Genomic DNA, 22,234 nt, shown 5'->3' with positions numbered 1-22,234 from the left:
GCAAAAGGGACCTTAGTGCCATTGAATAGCACTAGTATGTATAACTAAACATCATCTCATTAGAAAGAACAACCATACAAGGACAAAGAAATCATAAGGATTCAACAAAAGCTTTAAACAATCACTACATCATCAAATAAAAGGAATCACATAGCTTTCACATAATTTCCATAGCTTTAGTTTGGGGCTTTTAATACTGTTCATCATCATTCACAATACTACCGCTTTCTTGAGCGGAGTCCGATCACGGCCCGATCGGTTAAGCCGTCTTACAAGACGTTACCTTTATTTCAGTCTCACTTTCCAGTTTCAATTATAATTGCATTACCACCATGTTTGTATAACATGGCGTCCGATGACAGCCCGATCGGCTAAGCCATCTCACCAAGATGTTACCGTTTTCCATTAACCATCTCACTTCAATCTTTGGTTTCACATGTATTAGTTCATTGACACTTGGGGCAACAATTATCACATCATACTTGGCACTAGGCCATATTTCATAACTCTCATTCCACATCACTTTTCACTTTCAACATCAAACTTGCAATTTAAGATAATGGGCACATACAAGAGCAATTCAAGTTATAAGCATAGAGAGGAATTCTCATGTTTCGGCGTAATAATCACAATTTAACTTGACTTGAAATCTAGGCAATTTAGCATATAGTTCACATTCTTCACATATCCCTAATTACCAAGACTAGCACATTGAACACATTGAGACACACCTTTCACATATATTCTTGCAACACCAAATCCTTTGAAATAACAAATACTACATAAAACAAATTCCGGACTTAAAACATATGCGGGGACACCATAGGAGCTCAATTTCTAAGAAGAGTGTTTTTTAGCCATACATAACTTGGATAAGCGTTCCTTAAGTTACTACGACGTTCCGGAAATTCTAGCAAGCCCAATCTCTTAGATGAAGATCTTGTGATTGGTTTCCTTGATTCTTGAAGATTGATGGAAGATTGAATGGTTAGAATGTTAGGCTCCCTCCTTCTCTCTCTAAAATTCTCTTAACTCTCTCTAAAATCATCAGAATATCGCCCCAAATGAAACCCCAAAGCCTATATATTAAAATGGGGCCGGGTCATGAAAATAGGAAGATTAACCCTCCGTATTCGGGTCTGCGGTCGCATAATGGACCGCAGAATGGGTATGCTGGCCGCAGATAGATCGCAAAACCCGGTGCCTCAAACTGGGCTACACTGGTCCAATTTGCGACCAGATTTGCGATCGCAGATCAATTATGCGGACCGCATAATGGCTTTGTGATCGCAGAACTGATACGGGATCACATTTTTCCAGCCTTTGGTAATTTGATCATAACTTTGTGTAGGAATGTCCAAATGACGAACGATTTGAAGAGTTGGAAACTAGACTAGAAGACCTTTCATATGATAGGTTTCTCATCACATAAACTTTATACATATTTAGATATGCTCGTTCAAAGCATGGACTTATGCAAACTCATTTGGAATTTTAGCCTATTATGAAATTTTGTAACTTAGACTTAGGCCTCCCATTAGACCCCACATTACTTATTGTAAGACTTATACACTTATTTACCAAATACAATTGATGCCCATCATGTTAATAGCATATAATACATTATAATCAGCCTACATGGCACCACAAAATCCTAAATTACTTAGCGAAATTTCTCGGGACCTTACATTCTCCCCCGCTTAGGATCATTCGTCCTCGAATGAGGAGTAGAGCCTGCCCCAAACACTTAACATAACATATCTCTTTTGTAACCTACCTCAAGTCCCTAAATTTTGACTAACTCCTAAATTTTTCAGAAATTTCGGCAGCATCTCCTTTGTAACTAGGCTTATCCACCTGCTAGAGAACCACCAAAACATCCTAACAACTCATCCACAACTCAACAAAGCACCACAATGTATATTTCCATAACACTAGTCTCACCATTACAAGCGCTACATTATCACAATGATACCGGAACATGGACTGCACATTTTTAAATCATAACACCTATAAGGTACCTTTCAAGTCGAAATCTAATTGTTACACAATCAAGCGAAAATATTTTCTTTCCACGACACTCTCGGCCTTCAAGGTGGCCTCCTCGACTTACATACTTTGCCATAACACGTTCATGAAAACAATCCCAACCCTCAAAGTTACCTAACAAGGATGACAACTAGATACCTCGCATAAACTAACTATCCATTAACTTCACCTTCAATAGTTTCCACCGGGATGATACACAAAAGGGTCTCCTAACTACCTTCTTAGACATAGACATGTGAAAACACAAAATATATGGGGAATAACTATGGGGAAACATCATACTCATAGCGCGGCCTAATGTGAACTACACTTATTTCACCTTCATTATCAATTCACATAATATCTTCAGGGGGGAAATATTGGGAACAACCTGTTCGCCCTCCTAAATTCTGAATCTCTATGTGAACACCCACACTAAACCTGTGATGACCTTCAACATTTACACTAAGATGTGCTATCCTGGACTGACCATAAAAATTACCTATCGAATATATGTGATCACACTGCGAAGCTTCCTCTTTGACTTGTTTGAACCTTCAATACCCAATGGATTTAATACAATGAGGAATAATAGAGTTCAAGATCAGGCTGTAATTATTAAGGAATCCATTAATGTACTGAGCAGAGTATTTCATGAGGTTATATGCTAAGAGACACAAAGATTGCTACTAATAATACTGACATTGTTAATCATTGTGATAACATCAATTATTAGACAAATAAGGCATAGGGGTATTCGTACATTGTCAATAGGAAACATTAAGGAGGAATATTCAAGTGCGGGAACCAGTCGTCTTCTGGAGTGTAGGAAAAATCCGTTTATCAAGAATAAGAATACTCTGGCACCTTGAATGCAATATGGGTTTCAAAATACATGAAGTTGAATTTCACTCTTAACATTAACTGACAGATGGAATCTATGCCACAAGCCCATGAGGATGAAAAGAAGTTGAACACTTATGAGATTATCATATTTCAAACAGCTTAAGCCTTCCTAATAGTTGATCCTATATGAGAGAACTAAAGATACGACAACTTGTCTTCCAAATCAATATGCTCATGATATGTGCAAAAATCTAAAGGCATCTAATCTCAACCTTTCACGAGTGAAACCACATAGCTAGGACATCCTACCATCGGGGTGAAATCATGTATTGGTTAGAGGAGTTCCAATAGTTGACGTAATGCTCCGGGAAGAAAGACAATTAAAACTCATATCCTCCTTAAGGAGGTGGAACACCAGGGGTAGCAAAATTTCACACACATGACAATGACGTTGTCAATAATCCTAGAAGCTGAGTGAGCAGAAGGCCATGCAACCCATCCAATCCGACCCATTTAAAACTTTTGAAAAGGGGATGCACTTTGGTTTGAAATCATGGCAATATAAGTTTGAACTTAGGGGAAATCATTACTTTTGGAAGCCATGAGACAAGCCCACGTAGCCCTAGAAAATCGTTAACAATGTCAAGAAAATACTTAAAACCATTACGAGTTGGTATAAAACAAGGCCTCAAAATGACCACATGGATAAGTTTGAAAGAATGAGATGTCTTAATGCATCTATCGGGGAAAAGTAACCTAGCTTATCTAGTCACATGGACAAGCAGAGCAGATAAATGAAAAGAAAGTGAGAGAGCCTATGGAAGTAACCTTTACATTGTAACCACTAGGAAATGTGGTAATATAAAGCGATTATGAGAAGCTACATTTCTAAAAGAAGATATCTGTATGAAGTCACATGATGTATAGCTCCAGAATTCAAAAATCCAATTATGTTTAGCAACTCTACTTCATAACGAAGCACTATAACACACTTCTACACAACTAGCTATTACAAGCCACATTGGGAGATGCTATAAGACTTGACTGAGAGAAAGGCTTTGACATATGAATGTGTTACTAGGTGTATTTCTCCGTGGTCAACCCAAAACCAAAAGGCGAGAGTTAGACTAATAAGCAGTTTGTTGGACTAGCACATGTGTAGATAATTCATTATCGAAAGGAGATCATTCAATCTCAGCAATTGCGGCATACTATCAACCCTTGATGAACTTGAAGTGAGGTGGTAACCCAATGATATAGTATAAAATAATCATGGAAGTTTTGCAGATGTTCATAATGAGTTCTCCATGGATTTTGACATGAGAAATACCCAGATGCTAATGAAATATAGAAAATAGGAGAAACAGGCGTTGTGCTACGATAACCTCCAAAAGTGCGCTTGGTCTTAACGGAGAGCCTAGTAAGGGTCCTCACGAGAAAGGAAGTGTTACAATGACTCATAGAAGGATATGTTCTCTCATGGTTATCTAGCAGGTGTGGGGAAACTAGCACAATGAATTCACTAACTAAGGAACACAATTATCACATGTTGTGGATATGTAAGAGAAAATAAACATTTGTTATGAGCTGGACATGCTTCTGCTATATTAAATCCCAACTGCAATAACGACCATGCCACGAGCAACCACAATACTAGGAACAAAGTGAGCTACTTACTAGGGGATGTCCCAAGTGGACACGAAATTTATACTAAGATGGCGACACAAGATCTTCCTATGACGGGGATGTGAGGATCTCAATTTTCAGATAGACTTTATGCGCACGGTGACCATTTCGATTGATATGCAACCATGTGATAGGTGTTAAGGTATGCTCTTATGTTACTAGACATTAAGAAGCTTTCATGATGATACTTGCAAGAGAGTAGAGTGATTGTTCAAACCATATAAGCCATATACACAAGTGAGTAAAATATCGACTCGAGAAGGATCACAACACTAGGATGCTTTACAAGGAACTTGACACCACATAGGTAAAATTTACGACGGTACATGCATAGTCACAAATGAGCAGACGTTGTCCATAAAAAAATTTGGTAACAAATTCATCGGATGTAGTCCCCTATTGAAAATTTAGGAAAAAGGGTGGAAAGTATTAATCCTAGAGTTATAACTCCATTCAAGGACGTATTTATAGAACTTAATTCCACAAGAGGATGTAAATAAGAGAATTTGTGATAGAGTGGATTCACAAACAATACGTCTCCTTCAAGGAGTAGGTACACATAAGTTTTTGTGACTCACATCTTACTAAGACCATGTTTATGAGGACTCTTCAATAAGGATGTAGACATGCAATGAGTAAATTTTTTGTGTTGTTCGTAATGATGTAATAGGGAGTGACTTACTTGGTGACTTTAGGTTGATAGGGCAATAACTTAATCGATGCCCCTCGACTCCACATCCCTAATGCACGTTGGTAAAATACTAATATACTACATTATCTGGTGGTGTAGTGACATTAATAGGAACAAGGGTACTCCCCTTAGCAACAAGCTCTAGCAATCCCTCCATGACTCGATACATTATCCTAACAAACGTTAGGGCAATCTCCCTCAGATTCAATGGTGGGGTCATTCCCTCCTTAATGCTTCAAACTCGTGGATTATGGTATTGAGATTACTCATCTGGAAAATAAGACATAGCAAGGAAATTAGCTCCCTATCTTGGGTTCTACCGCATGATCTAGAGTATCAAAGAAGGATGAAATTCCTAAATATCCGAATAGCCTCCAACTTATAGATGTAGTCGACAACACACCGATAAGAAGGACTCTACTAGACATGGCTCCGAGACATCCTAGGACACTTTAAAACCTTAGGCTCTAATACCAAGTTTGTCACGCCCCAAAAATCGAGGAGCACGACCGGCGCTCAACCGAGTAAACCCGACTAAGCAAGCCTGTTAGGTTTCATTCTACCCAAATTAATTCATAAATAAGGAGAAGATGGATTCCATTAATCGTACTTTGTACATATATCATTAACGACTTCCATTTCATTTCTATTAGCAATTTCATTCATAATTTAAAAATAAATATCGCATGTTTTATACATCTTTGCCAAATATCAATATTTCTAATTCAATTCCCCATTATCAAACTCCACCCACAACCTATCTACGGAGCCTCTAAATACAACTGAAGAATAATATGGAAATGCAAGCAACAAGGCTCCGACTATACCTCAAATTTAAAGTACATGCTAAACAGATGAAACCGGACTCCGAAATGAAGTGGGGTTCACCAAGTCAGCTGAAAGGATGATGCGGCACTAGCTGCGACCAACACTGGCTGCTATACAAACACCTACATCCATTTAAAGACGTAGCGCCCCCGACAAAAGGGACGTTAGTGCCATCAAATAGCACTAGTATGTATAACTAAATACCATCTCATTAGAAATAATAACCATACAAGGACAAAGAAATCATAAGGATTCAACAAAATCTTTAAACAATTCCTACATCATCAAATAAAAGGAATCACATAGCTTTCACATAATTTCCATAGCTTTAGTTTGGGGCTTTTAATACTATTCATCATCATTCACAATACCACCACTTTCTTGAGCTGTGTCCGATCACAGCCCAATTGGCTTAGCCGTCTTACAAGACGTTACCCTTATTTAAGTCTCACTTTCCAGTTTCAATTATCATTGCATTACCACCATGTGTGTATAACATGGTGTCTGATCACAGCCCGATCGGCTAAGCCATCTCACCAAGACATTACCCTTTTCCGTTAACCATCCCATTTCAATCTTTGGTTTCACATGTATTAGTTCATCGGCACTTGGGGCCACAATTATCACATCATACTTGGCACTAGGCCATATTTCATAACTCTTATTCCAAATCGCTTTCACTTTCAACATCAAACTTGCAATTTAAGATAATGAGCACATACAAGAGCAATTCAAGTTATAAGATTAGAGAGAAATTCTCATGATTCGGCATAATAATCACAATTTAACTTGACTTGAAATCTAGGCAATTAAGCATATAGTTCACATTCTTCACATATCCCCAATTACCAAGAATAGCACATTGAACACATTGAGACACACCTTTCACATATATTCTTGCAACACCAAATCCTTTGAAATAACAAATACTACATAAATCAAATTCCGGACTTACAACATATGCGGGGACACCATGGGAGCTCAATTTCAAAGAAGAGGGGTTTTTAGCCATACATACCTTGTTTAAGCATTCCTTAAGTTACTACGACGTTTCGGAAATTCTAGCAATCCCAATCTCTTAGATGAAGATCTTGTGATTGGTTTCCTTGATTCTTGAAGATTGATGGAAGATTGAATGGTTAGAATATTAGGCTCCCTCCTTCTCTCTCTAAAATTCTCTTAACTCTCTCTAAAATCATCAGAATATCGCCCCAAATGAAATCCCAAAGCCTATATATTAAAATGGGGCCGGGTCATGAAAATAGGAAGATTAGCCCTCCGAATTCGGGTCTAGGTCGCATAATGGACCGCAGAATGGGTATTCTGGCCACAGATGCATTGCAAAACCGGTGCCCAAAACTGGGCTACACTGGTACAATTTGCGACTAGATTTGCGATCGCAGATCAATTATGCGGACCGCATAATGGTTTTGCGATCGCAGAACTGACACAAGATCACATTTTTCCAGCCTTTGGTAATTTTACCATAACTTTGTGTATAAATGTCCAAATGATGAACGGTTTGAAGCGTTGGAAACTATACTGGAAGACCTTTCATATGATAGGTTGTGCATCACATAAAACGTTATATATAGTTAGATATGCTCGTTCAAAGTGTGCACTTGTGCAAACTCATTTGGAATTTTAGCCTATTATGAATTTTCTAACTTGACTTAGACTTAGGCCTCCCATTAGACCCCACATTACTTATTATAGGACTTATACACTTATTTACCATATCCAATTGATACCCATCATGTTAATAACACATAAAACAGTTTAATTAGCCTATATGGCACCACGAAATCCTAAATTACTTAGCGAAATTTCCTGGGGCCTTACACTTTCCTCAAACAAAGAGTGGTTATGTGCAGTGTGGAAGTGCCATCCCTGATATGCCAGAGTTCAGAGAGATCTCAAGGGTCTCAAGGCAATACACATATAAGAGGAGCAGAACATAGAAATCTAAGAGTAATGTGAGAGTGCATAATGATTTGAAAGAATTTGATAAATAGTATAAAGAAGGTCTTAGGAATGAAAAGAGTTTTCTGAAAACATGTACTAGTTTGAGAAAACATGAAGAACATTTTTTTTATCAGAGAGCAAGTCACAGAACACACAGTTTCAGAACATACTTCACACAAGGAGAAAGGGTAGGGGGACACTAGAATGCACCTTAGTGATGGCAAATAAATACACAGATTCCTCAAAAAGGCAAGTTAGTTACAAAGATATGTTGAGAACACATAGGTCTTAGACACAAACATGATCTCATAGGTGAAGTAGAGCAAGTTAGACTTAGATGAACAAATTAGTCAAACACTTCATGAAACATTCAAGGTTTTAGAAATACTAATCATATTCAGAACAAACAGAATTTAGACATGCTGGGTGAGACAGTAAACACACAATGCATCTTAAACATACTAGTGAGCAAATTATCTAAAACAATATTGGCATGCTAAATAGTATACTAGTTATATCTTTTAACAGAACAAACTTAAACATGTTGTGTGATACAGTAATCTAGGCATGCTGACTACATATTGAATAGAGTAGCAAATAGAACTGGAAATTACAACTAATGAACTGTACTAACAACATAGTTTTGGAATGTTAATAGAATCACGACATACCAGTTAAGGAGAGAATACAGAGTATAGAGCAGAGATGGTGCAAGTAGCCAACCTTGGCTTACAACCGGCTGGATTAGTAAGTAAGAATTACACGTAACAGAAGAGAATAAAGAGCTTTTTAGAGTGTGCGAGTGTAGATGAACTATTGTTCGTGTGTAGAAGTGAGGAGTAAAGGAGAGCATATATAGCGGTTAAGAACAAGGAAAATAAGGTAAAGGGAATCAACACTTCTGCAATTAAGGAAGCCACAGAATCAATTATACATCAATTAGTATAATTTTCCCTTAATTAAGGGTAATCAACCAACGGTAAAGGCAGAATACATTTAACGAAAAAAATCAAACGAGCAATTAAGGGTAAATAGACAAAATTTTAATTAAGGAAATGATTGGTAAGGAATTAGTAAATATCACAATTAATCGAACAAGATAATAAAGCTACTCAATATTGTAAATAAGGAAATAATCAGGAATAAGTCTTAACAAAACAAACTGATAAATCAAGAATCCAAATCAATTACTGATTTAAGGAGAAAAGTATAGGTTTACCATGAATAGGTAAAAATATGAACATATATATATATAGAATCAGTAGAAGAGTCGAAACATGAACATCAATAGAGGCATATTAAGACCAAAAGAAATCGAATTAGGCTAAGAAGAATCATAGAAACCAAAGCATAGGATAAAGTCAGTACCCAAGTAACCTAGACAAACACAGAATCCAAAGAATAATGTCGAAAAAATTGGGGATTTTAGCATAATTAAGTGAGGGTTAAAGAAATCTTCATGAAATAGGTTAAACACACAAGAAATAGAAGATTAAACACTCAAAATCATCAAGCATTTTGGAGAAAGAAAATTTCAGGAAACCGTAGTAATAGAAATCAAAAGCTGAAGTATTATAGTGTTTAAAATCAGTCAGTAGTAGAGGAATAAGAGAAACTTGAAGAAAAATCACAGAAACTTGAAAAATATTTCAAGTATGCAGAGATTCAAACAGTATATAGCAAAGAACCCAAGACATAGTGCTAAAATCGGTTGACAGTAAAGAAACAAGAGATCTTTTAAGAAAAGTCATTGATAAATGCACAAAACGTGGTAGTGTCTGTTTGGGTTTTAAGGAAACCCAGTAGACTTTGGACAAGGCTATCTTAAATAGTCATTATGCGGACAACATAACTGACTCGGCTAGGTTTGACAATGATGCATGCACAATTAAACAGAGTAGGGTTTCGATGGGGTATTAGACTGGTACCCTTGAGCGGACAACTCAAGAGGGAAAGGAACGGAACCGTCGACTACACCATTGATCGACTGGTTTTACCGCAAATATGCCTTTGCCAAATTTAAGGGGTGATAATATCGGAAGGGCGCAACCACTCATTATAAGCGTTGCTATAGTATTTTGTTTGGCACAAGTGGAATATGATGTTGAATATGCAGTTACAATAATTAAACAAGTTGTCACGTATTTGCACATTCATAAAGTAATAATTACAATAATTCCTCAGAATTTACAACGGTAATGAAGGAATGCAGTAAAGGAAAGCAGTAAATAAATAAAGGAAAGAAATAAAGAGACAAGTCAGTTTTGTAGTAGAAGAAGGGAAATAAATATTTAAAGGCATTAAATAAAGACATGTAAAGTAGCATAAAGTCACAGATAACATGAAATGGTAGAAGCCTAAAAGGTATCCCTAGCAGAGTCGCCATGCTGTCGCGCCCCCTTTTTTCTCGCAAAATCGGGTTTAGGACATTGAGGAGGACAACTCGTTCCCCTTCGGGAATTGGGTTTGAATTGGAGAATCGCCACCTAATGATTTAAAGTGCATTAGGACACTAGGAAGGAATTGATCTAGAAAATCAGAGATCGGGTAAGGGCTAGAAATTATCCCAAGGGGAAGGTGTTAGGCACCACTCAGGATCCATTAGTGTGGTTCCCGGCCATGCTACAATTGTGACTTTAAGTAACAAGTAGGCAAATAGAAGTTTCAAATATATGGGGTTTTCACGTAATGGCTGCAAATAGGTTAAAGTTTAAAGAAAACAAAAGGAAGCTGAATTTTTGAGGAAAACAGTTTGAATATTCTGAAAAATAAACAAGTAAAGGGAGAGGGGGGTCCTAGGTTTACAAATAATATGGATCACCCCACACAACATCCGGTAATCACTCCTCAAAGAGGGGCTACACGAGATGTTATCGTGTGGTCATCATATCCATATCTACCCTTTCCCACCCCGTTAAGGTATTTAAGCACGGAATGGTTTCGTCACTTATTGCATACTATTACCCGCCCCATCCCTATAAGTCCCAGAGGTACTTAGGACTGCTAATCCTAAAAGGGAAGGGGTATGAGGTTTTGTAGTTTTAAAGGACTAAATTCTAAGGCGACAATCAAAACATATATAGCAAGTATTGGGAAAGCATGTAAACAAATACGGCTCAAATAAACCTCCTTAAATCAAAGAAAGCATATAGTTTTAGCATGTCTTACACGTACTGATTAGGGTCTGATTAAACTTAAAAGGTCAAAGCAGGCTGATTTATCACATATTTTCAGATAAGAAGTCCGAATTAGACCTGCCCGCTGGTTGTAATTATCAAAAACTAGCACAGTTATAGCTTTTACCCTAAATCTTGCTTAGGTGTTAGGCAAAACCTATAGGCATGATATCTATTAGTTTCAGAAATAAAGCAGTAAACTGATTACAGGAAGGTTGCCAGTTTTTTACCAAGTTCTGCAGATTAAACTTAAAACGAGCGAGGCAATTTAGATTTTATTGATAGTTCCTATAGGCATACTTTTTAGGCGTTGTTAATTTAAAACACTGTTATTGGCATGCAAGAATCCTATAGGCAGGTCATCTATATGTAGTTGATTGTTTAAGACTATAAACTCATTTGCCTAGTGACAGATGCAGGTGCAAAATGCAGGAAGTCCTATAGGCATATTATCTATATGATGATGCAGAAGTGCAGAAACCTATAAACATGGTCTCTATATAATGCAGAAGTGCAGAAGCCTATAGACATGGTCTCTATGTAATGCAGAAGTGCGGAAACCTATAGACATGGTATATATATGAAATGCAGAAGTGCAAAAACCTATGGAGAAGGTATCTATATGAAATACAGAAGCGAAAGCTGAAAGCAGGATACGTGAATGCAGAAGTATAGTAATCCCCTATGAATATGGTATCTATATGAAATGCAGAAGTGAAAGCTGAAAGCAGGATACGTGAATGCAGAAGTATAGTAATCCCCTATGAACATGGTATCTACCCCTTTGCATGCACGATTGACCCTCCCTTTTTCACTAACAACCCCAATAGTTATTAAAATTATTACAACCCAGAATGAATAAGAAAAGCAAAATTATATCAGAAATTAAAGTACAACCAAGGGGAGCCTAATTCAGACACCAGGTCTGAAATATGAGATGAACCAACTCCAAAGATCAGGATCCAAAGCCTTTCTCTTATTTGGATGTGTTAGAGTTCCCTAAGAGCTTCAAATGGACTTCGGGCAGTTCTTACACCCAAACACATACAGGATTAAGAACATAGTGCAGTGTGGAAGGGCCAGCCCTCAAGTATCCAAGTTCAGAGGGAACTCAAGGTCCCAATGCAAGGCTTACAGGAGGGGGGCAAAGCTTAAAAGCTAAGAGTAAGTGTAAGTGCAGAGTTTGAAAAGGGGAAAAGGGAAGTGGTAGAGAAACAGGGACAGGCTAGTGGGTATACTTAGCAATGGGAAGTGCTGGCCCACCCCACAAGCCTGTTAGAACACATTGTTTTGGGAGTCAGGATCCTCTAAGAGATCAAGTCCAGACATGAACAATAACTTGCATATTGTCATGTCATGAACTACAACTCAAATCACATAGAGGGGAATAAGGGTACAGGGATTCATAGCAGAAACAAGTAAAAGAAATTGACATGCTAATTAAACACTCAACTCTATATAGACAGTAAAGTGGACATGGATGTAAAAGCTATAAGTGAACACATTGGGATGATGTTGAAGCTAAAACTAGAACATACTATTCTCAAAGAAACAAATGAAAGAAAGCAGTAGTCTTGCAAAGCCAAAGTGAAAACAGGCAGTTAGAATGCTATGATCTTAGAAAAGAATCGTGAGATTGTAAGGGTGAAATATGAAGTGTAAAAGTGTTGAACTGAAGGTGTGTTCAAGTGTAGAAGGGTCGTGCCCTTTTATAGTGTAGGAAGCAAGCGGAAATAGGTAAGAAAATAGTTTGAAAATCAATTACACAAGGTTTCCCCTTAATTAAGGGATTCTGATTTCAAACGGGCAAAACTAATTAAGGAAAGGGATTCATCAAACACTTTTTCAAAGCAGCATAAGGGGGTAAGTACATAAAGATCTTTTTAAGGACAGGGTCTTAACAACACACAATTTGTGCAAATAAGGAAAGGAAATCAGTTAACAACCAAGAAAATAGAAAATTGAAGTTTTTGTATGAATGAACCAAGTTAGAAAGATGGGAAAGATTTCAACTTAAGGAAAATCAGTACCAATCAATTAAACTTATTAAAATGAATTCTGAATTAATCACAAGTTGGAAACCATTCTGAAGAAAGATTCCTCATATATAAAAGCATATAGACACGTTAAACATGAAGAAATTTGTCATGCTATTGAGAAGAGTCTAGTGTAGGAGAATCAAAATTATGTGCAAACAAAAGAAGTTCACACTTAGTTCATAGATTCAGATATTAATCTAAAAGAGACAAGGGTTCTCAAACAGAACCCTAGTTTGATCATATGCCCAAACTCGGAGGAACCCCCCAAATTCTAGGGTTTCCGGCTCGAGTCAAATACAGAAATGAGGAGGTAACAGGCTTAGAGATTTCTTTTCAGAATCTCATGAGAAGACAAGCAAATACAATAGAAAATTCAAAGCAAATAGAGTGAAGGAAATAACTTCAAAGCACAAATGAGATAACAACATGGTAGTAGAAGAAACATGTTTAAGAAAAACCTTTTAGAAGGGACTTAAATAGTGTTCAGTAGAAGAGAAAACAAAGAACTTAAAAACTTAGTAGAAAATATAGCAGAGGAACACAAGGATATCGAAAAAGCATAGCAAAAGAACACATAGGGAAACATAGCAAGATAAACACGTGAGAGCGTGGTGTTAGAAACACAGTAGAAAAAATGAAACAATAGAAAGCACATAATAACATGTATAACAATAGGAAAGTATAAGAAAGCGGTAGAAGCACATGTGTGGTAAAAGGACAGAAACATATATGCACAGTGGAGATAAATACACACAAAGAAAGAAAAAGAAAAGTCGGAGAAACGTTTTAAACCCTTCCGAAAACCTAAATCGAAGAGAAATTGTTTTAAAAAGATAATTTTTTGAAAGAAAAATTGGGGAAACTGTTTAAAAACCCAAGTAGAGCACAGATACGTGACAGATCTAAGAAACAATCAGAGAGAACCTCGAGTAGACAGGGTTTCAGAAGAACCCTAGAATGAGAAAGGCTTGAAAAAGGTCCGATCTGAGTCGGATAAGTTAGAACCAGGCTCAAAACACCATTGTGTGCCAGAGCTGGGCCGTAGATAGCCACAGAACCTTGAATCGACGAAGATCTGAATGGACACCTTCGAGGTCAGACCTTGAACCTTCGAATACCATGTGTTTAAGAGCAGAGGGAAATGAGTTTAAGCCCTCCATGGCCTGAGAGGCCATGGATTCCGGTGAGATTGAGGTTGAAGATGGTGAGAGAGGCTAGGGTTTCGAGAGAGTTTGAGAGGAGAAGGATTCCAGAGGCCCCTGTTTGAGTGGAATGAGCTAGGGTTAGGGGGTGTGGGTGAATTAAAAAGGAAAGGAATGATCGTGGCCGTTGATCAAAATGATCAACAGCCCGAATTAAAATAGAAGGCTGGGCGGGTTAAATTGTATGGGCCGGGGGCGGGTTGGATTAAAATTGGGTTGGACCGTTAGGGGTTTGAAATTGGGTCAATTAGGGGGATCAATTTGGGCTCTAATTGAAATAAAATGGGGCCAGATTTTAAATAGCCAGTTTTTCCCTTTTTATTTTATGAAAATAATAAAACAACTTCTGAAAAAAATTTAAAGGTACTAAGTCAATTAATAATATATAAATATTAATTTAAAAATATTGGAACCAATTTCATAATTATAAATGTTATTAATCTTAAAATAGGCTAAAATTTCAATTATATGCAATTTAGCTTTTAAAATACCAAATAAATTTGTAAAAAATGTATAAAAATTACCCTAGCTATATTTTGGTATAAATATGAGAACAAAGTAAGTTATTCACAAAAATGATAATTTTGGGAATAATTATTGGTTTTTGTACTGCTAAAATGGGCAATAAATCAGTTTAAAAATCTTTTACAAATTAGGAAAATTATAGAAACACTTGGACATACTTATATATGCATATATATGCTATTTTGAAAGTATTTGCATGCAAAAATACATAGGAAAAATTTGGGTATCAACAGCTGCCCCTCTTTACCCGGGAAGGATGAAAGAGTTGTCAGGTAAAGATATGATGGCCAATTTGACCGAACGAAATGGTTTGAAGAACTTGACCGTGCTATGGTTCCTGAAATGCCTATATATCCCTGGTCCTACAGGAATCAGGCCATATATAGTTCAGGATCCGTCGGCGGAATATGCTAATGGAGATTTCTTCAAAGACAGACACGATATTTAGGTTGGGATGGATGGTTAAATTCTAATAGGGATGCGGGAACTGGAGCGAGATCGCTCCTGTTGAGATGGTTGTTGCTAGCCGGTTTACCTGCAAATAAGCAACACAAGTGTATGTTGTGCGAAAAATTAAACACGATGTAAGTTCCCGTCGAACCATGAATGTTGTCTTTGGACGGTTAGGATGATGTCCTTAGACCATGACGTCCTGGGCCATGAAGCGTATGATAAGGATTCGCAGGCCATGAAATGATGTTCTCGGGCTATGAGAAAGATGCCTCCGAACCATGATGCCTTTGAATAATGATATGCAAAAGATAAAAGGGGTCCTCAGGCCATGAAATGATGTTCTCGGGCTATGAAAATGGTGCCTCTGAACAATGACGCATTTGGACAATTTGGCGATCTTTTAGCCCATGAGATGCAATAGGTGGCGATCTTTCAGCCAATAAAATGCAATAAATGGCAATCTTTCAGCTGATGCAAGGTATGAAGAGGTGATCTTTTAGCCGATGAAATGCAATAAGTGGCGATCTTTCAGCCGATGAAATGCAATAAGTGGCGATCTTTCAGCTGATGCAAGGTATAAATGAAGCAGCGATATTTCAGCCATGCAGATGTAAATAAAGCGGCGATCTTTCAGCCGATTCAAGGTATAAATGAAGCGACAATATTTCAGCCATGCAGATGTAAATAAAGTGGCGATATTTCATCCATGCAAGGTGTAGATGAAGTGGCGATATTTCAGCCATGCAGATGGAGGTAGAGCTTAACCTCGGAAGGTAGAATGGTAGCCTTATGCGATGCAGAGAATGCAGATGGAGACAGAGCTTAGTCTCGAAAGGCAAAATGGTAGCCTTATGCATTGCAGAGAATGCAGATGGAGGTAGAGCTTAACCTCAGAAGTCAGAATAGTAGCCTTATGCAATGCAGAGAATGCAGATGGAGACAGAGCTTAGTCTCGGAAGGCAGAATGGTAGCCTTATGCAATGCAAGATAAAAAGCGAATAGTAGTAAAATTTCTTAATTGATAGTTGATTGCGATATTGTGGCTGATAGGGTTGTTGTGCGCGGATAGCAAACTGTGAATAAGTGTGAGGGTTCTGAGGGTTGTATTCCTGAAAAGTATGAGTGTATAAATGTGTTCGATGATTTCGCAACTTGGGTGCCTGCATCCAAAGAAAAATTATGAGTTTTGTAAAGGGGGAAGGTTAGTTCGTATTCCCATTGACTTCGCTTGTCCTGATTAGCTCTGTTTCGGTGATACTATACGCATCATTGGGGCATCGTTGCTAAACAAAGCAATTTTGATAATAGACATGCATGATTTAGTAAAAATATAGCATAAATAGTTTTCTTTAGATGAACCGACGATTGCGACGTGGTTCAAGACATTGCAACCTCTCTTGCTCCAAAATTTTGAGGGTCCTCCTCAAAATTCTGCCCCAATTTACTAGGCTGGTACTTCTGACGGCTGCTTGCGGTAAATGGCTGAAATCGGCTTCGGAATTTTGAGGGTCCTCCTCAAAATTCTGCCCCAGTTTCCAATTGTGGGGGGAAATGAAAATTTTATTGCATTGTGACTGAACCCATAGGGCTGCCTACGTATCCCCTCTTAAACAGGAATCAGGTCAGGTGTAGTTCAAATTACATCATAAAGGAAAGCATAGAGGTTACACATAGTATCACTTGACTGCATCTGAATTGATCAGCTTTGGCCAAACTTCTCCGTCTATTTCTGCAAGTATGAGGGCTCCTCCTGTTAGAACCTAATGGACCATGTACGGACCCTGCCAGTTGGGAGAGAAATTTCCTTTGACCTCATCCTGATGCGGGAATATCTTCTTTAACACCAGCTGCCCTGGTGTGAATTGTCTCGGCTTGACTCTTTTGTTGAAGGCTCTAGACATTCTGCTATGATAAAGTTGACCGTGGCAAACTGCATTCATTCTTTTTCCATCTATAAGAGCCAGCTTCTCGTAACGACTCTTTACCCATTCTACGTCGTCGAGTTCTGCTTCCTGTATGATCCTTAAGGAAGGAATCTCTACCTCGGCGGGAATGACCGCCTCTGTACCATAAACCAGCATATAGGGAGTTTCCCCGGTTGATGTGCGAACTGTGGTGTGGTACCCCAATAAAGAAAATGACATCTTTTCGTGTCACTGCTTATGCTTCTCTATCATTTTCCTTAGTATCTTTTTGATATTATTATTGGCGGGTTCTACAGCTCCGTTCATCTGAGGTCTGTGGGCTGTAGAATTCTTGTGTTTGATCCTGAAGATTTCACACATGGCTTTCATCAAATCACTGTTGAGATTGGAACCATTATCGATAATGATTGATTCTGGAATTCCGAACCGACAACGGATACAGTCGCGGACAAAGTCTGCCACGACTTTCTTAGTCACTGCCTTGTACGATGCTACTTCAACCCATATGGTGAAATAATCCATTGCCACTAGGATGAACCTGTGCCTGTTTGATGTGGCAGGTTCGATTGGTCCAATAATATCCATTCCCCAAGCGGCGAACGACCACGATGAGCTTGTTGCATTAAGCTCGTTTGGAGGCACCTTTATCATATCTACATGTATCTGACAGCGGTGGCACTTTCGGACATACTGGATGCAGTCCGTTTCCATAGTCATTCAAAAATAACCAGCTCAGAGTATCTTCCTGGCTAAGACAAAGCCGTTCATATGCGGACCACAGGTTCCGACATGGATCCCTTCTAGCAATTTAGATGCTTCCCTTGCATCTACACACCTTAGTAATCCTAAATTCGGAGTCCTTCCTATATAGGATTCCTCCACTATGGAAGAAATTGTTAGACAACCTTCGAAGTGTGCGCTTCTGAATAGTATTTGCAAGTTCTGGGTACTCTCTTTTTGCCAAGTATTCCTTGATATCGTGAAACCAAGGCTTTCCGTCTGTTTCTTCCTCGACATGAGCATAGTAAACTGGCTGGTCATAGATCTTTACTGGAATAGGATCAATGAAGTTCTTGTCTGGATGCAATATCATGGATGATAGGGTTGCCAATGCATCGGCAAACTCATTTTGAACTCTGGGAACATGCTGGAACTCTGTCTTTGTGAACCTCTTTCTCAACTCCTGTACGTGATGCAGATAAGGGAGTATCTTGGAGTTCTTGGTCGCCCATTCTTCTCGGACTTGATGTATAAGCAAGTCTGAATCCCCGATCACTAGAAACTCTAAAATGTTCATGTCAATGGCCATCTTGAGTTCCAAAATGTAGGCTTCGTACTCGGCCATGTTGTTGGTGCATGGGAACCTAAGTTTAGCAGACACCGGATAATGCTGGCCAGTTTCTGATACTAAGACTACTCCTATGCTGACTCCTTTGAAATTAGCTGCTCCATTGAAAAACATTCTCCAACCGTCATAGGATTCTGCAATATCTTCTCATATGAATGATACCTCTTCATCACGAAAATACGTCTTTAGGGGTTCGTATTCTCCATCCAGGGGATTCTCGGCAAGATGATCTGCCAAAGCCTAGCCTTTGATTGCTTTCTGAGTTATGTAGACAATGTCGAATTCGCTCAACAGGATTTTCCACTTGGCCAGCTTGCCAGTGGGCATGGGCTTTAGAAAGATGTACTTCAACGGATCCATCCTTGATATGAGATACGTAGTATAGGCACAGAATAGTGCCTCAACTTCTGAGCTACCCAAGTCAGAGCACAACAAGTGCGTTTTAACAGAGAATACCAGGCCTCGTACGGGGTGAACTTCTTGCTGAGATAATAGATGGCCAGCTCCTTCCTCCTTGTTTTATCATGTTGCCCAAGAACACAACCAAATGCTCTATCCAGCACTGCAAGGTAGAGTAATAGGGGTCTACCTGGCTCAGGCGAGACCAAAACTGGCGGTGTGGATAGGTACTCCTTGACATTAGATTGAGCTATGAACCGGCTGATATAGTTGAGTCTCCCCAAGAAACTCATTACTTCTTTCTTGTTCTTTGGCAGTGGCAGTTCTTGAATAGCTTTGACCTTTGATGGATCTAGTTCTATTCCTCAGTGACTCACAATGAACCCAAGTAGTTTTCCGACAGGAACCCCAAATACACATTTCGCGGGATTCAGCTTCAAGTTGTACCTTCTCAGTCTATTGAAGAACCTCCTCAAATCTTCCATATGATCAGTGGATTTCTTGGATTTGATGATGACATCATCTACATACACTTCGATCTCTTTATGTATCATATCATGGAAAATGGTAGTCATGGCCCTCATGTAGGTGGCCCCAACATTCTTTAACCCGAACGACATCATCTTGTAACAGTACATTCCCCACGGCGTAATGAAAGCCGTTTTCTCAGCGTCTTGTTCATCCATCAAGATCTGATGATACCCAGCAAAACAATCCACGAATGACTGCAACTCGTGCTTGGCACAATTGTCAATCAGGATGTGTATGTTTGGCAAGGGGAAGTCGTCTTTGGACTGACCCCATTGAGATCCCGGTATTCGACACAGACTTTGACCTTCCCGTCCTTCTTCGGCATTGACACGATGTTGGCTAACCATGTCGGATATTCTACTACCCTGAGAACCTTAGCTTTGACTTGCTTAGTGACTTCTTCCTTGATTTTCAAACTCATATCAGGCTTGAACTTTCTGAGCTTCTGCTTTACCGGTGGACATGTCGGATCAGTCGGCAGTTTGTGTGCCACAATAGATGTACTCAAACCAGTCATGTCGTCATATGACCACGTGAATATGTCGTCATATTCCCTTAGAAATTCTGCATATTATTCCTTTTCTGACGGTGACAAATGAACACTGATGCGCGTTTCTTTCACATTTTCTGCATCTCCCAGGTTAACAATCTCAGTCTAGTCCAGATTGGACTTAGGTCTATTCTCAAAATTTTCAACCTCTTTAACAATCTCTTCCGGTATATCATCTTCCTCTGAATCTATATCCATTTGTTGCGTTGCTCGTTGCATGTCAAAGTCATCGGTTCATCAAGATAAGTAATAGTAATGCTGAATAAATAAAGTAAATGAGAGAAAGTAATAAGATTAAGATTTATAAGAAACTGAAGTGCTTTGATAAATTTCATTTTTGTTTTGAAAATTGGAGATCTTATTTTTACAAAAAATGCAAAAAGGAAAGTCAACTAGCGAAAATAAAAGATAATGGATGGTGCTTTGTTCAGCCTTGCTACCCTAAAGTTTTTCGGACTCTGGTGGTTCTGACGGTCCAATTGTTGAGGCATTCTCCTCGGATTACGGCTTGTATAGAAGGGTCTTCCTCCCCCTCCTTCTCGAAAATGACACAACAATCCATGTCATCGTCTTCCATGAACAAATTCCTCATCGCTACCAGTGCTTCCTCTTCTTCCGACACATATATGACATCGGCTGGCTGGAAAGTCTGTTCCAAATGGTTATCGGCTGCTCCAGTGGGTAGTAAGGACTGCGCCATGGTGGCGACCAGTTATTGAGCTCTTCCCAAGTGTACTCGTATCCCAGACCAAAAGTGGTGCCATGTTTCTTCAGCTTGATAGGTTTGGTGATTCCTTGGAGGTTCTTGCCAAGTCCCTTGCCAGGTTCATATTCGCTCACATTCAATATGCTTTCAATTTTGTTGTCCCACCATTTGTCCTTGTCAACGGCGTTGACTCGCTCGATGTGGTGGTAGGTTTCCCCGCCTATCGTTCTTCTACCTCCGATCGCTGGGATGGTTTGGCGACTGTATATGGGATTGCTACCATTGCCGTAAATGATCACCTCTTAGTGGTTCCACTCAAACTTCACTGCCTAATGTAGGGTCGATGCTACAGCCCCGGCGGCATGAATCCAAGGCCGTCCCAAAAGCAAGTTGTAAGATGTTTGAACGTCTTTTACTTGAAAATAAACATCAAACCAAGTAGGCCCCATTTGCAGACATAAGCTAATTTCCCCAATAGTGGACCTTTGGGAACCGTCGAAAGCTTTGACATTGATGGACCCATCCTTGATCTCATGCAGACTCTTTCCCAATGTTCTGAGCGTTACCAATGGACAAATGTTGAGGCTGGACCCTCCGTCAATTAGGATTTTGGTGATGAAATAATCCTTGCACTGCACAGTGATGTGCAACGCCTTGTTGTGACTCAACCCTTCTGGCGGCAACTCATCCTCATGAAAAGTGATCTTGTGACTCTCCAATACCTGCCCTACCATGTTTGCCATTTCTCCTCCAGTGATGTTGCTCGGTACATATGCCTCACTCAGCACCTTTAACAGAGCATTCTTATGTGTATCAGAGCTTTGCAGCAAAGCTAGGATAGAGATTTGGGCCGGTGTTTTGTTCAACTGATCAATGACTGAGTACTCATTTGCTTGTATCTTCCTCCAGAGATCATCAGGCCCGGTTTCAGTGATTGTCAGCCGACTAGAGGTCTGCTTGCTTGGCTCAGCCAAATGTTTCGGAGTATAGACCCTGCTTGGTTCTTGTCATACCCTGTGTTGCAACTGCTTCTTCGGATTGGTTTTCCCTTTCCTTCTTGCCTCAGCTGTGTAGTCCCAAGGGATGGCCTTTGTATGGAATGGGGTTATAGCCAACATTGCTATCGGAATGGGCACTTTTACTCCACATGGAGTAAGTGTTTTGGAAGGTAACACAACAACTTCAAATGGTGCAGGTGCATTTGCTGGAGACCCAAACTCGACCTCAATCGGTGCTGGCGTCTTTGCAGAAGAGGGCACTTCAAACTCAAGTGGTATGGACATATTCACTTCGGCATCCCTAGAAGGCTGAATATGGACTACAATCAGATTAAAGG

This window comes from Nicotiana tabacum, chromosome 7 (genome assembly GCF_000715075.1).
Source record: "Nicotiana tabacum cultivar K326 chromosome 7, ASM71507v2, whole genome shotgun sequence".
In the NCBI taxonomy this organism is placed as follows: domain Eukaryota; kingdom Viridiplantae; phylum Streptophyta; class Magnoliopsida; order Solanales; family Solanaceae; genus Nicotiana; species Nicotiana tabacum.
Note: the sequence above shows the minus strand (reverse complement) of the source record.